Below are 352 nucleotides of genomic sequence, written 5' to 3' on the forward strand. Positions count from 1 at the left end.
ATATAAAAATTTTGGGTCAAGGTGATATCTCAACATGAATGGAGAATTGAAAAACCCCTAACCCTAATTCATTTTTAAAAAAATAATTTATGCATCAAATTAATGTGAAAATAAATCCACATGGTTCTCCTCTGTTCATTGAGCAAGAAGGTATTCTTTATTTTATTTTTATGAATTTTCTACACAAAGATATAGATTTTTGAAGTTTAATAGCTATTTTCTGAATTTTTTAAATATTCTATTTATTTATTCAAACCGCGGGGATCCGTCGAAAAGCCACGCAGCGCGCTCCTATTCGACGCCGCCTTCTGACTCGGCTGCCATGCGTCCCGCTGTATCCCCTCAGATGGTC

The sequence above is a fragment of the Phalaenopsis equestris genome, unplaced genomic scaffold, assembly GCF_001263595.1.
Source record: "Phalaenopsis equestris unplaced genomic scaffold, ASM126359v1 Scaffold000403, whole genome shotgun sequence".
NCBI classification, from domain to species: Eukaryota; Viridiplantae; Streptophyta; class Magnoliopsida; order Asparagales; family Orchidaceae; genus Phalaenopsis; species Phalaenopsis equestris.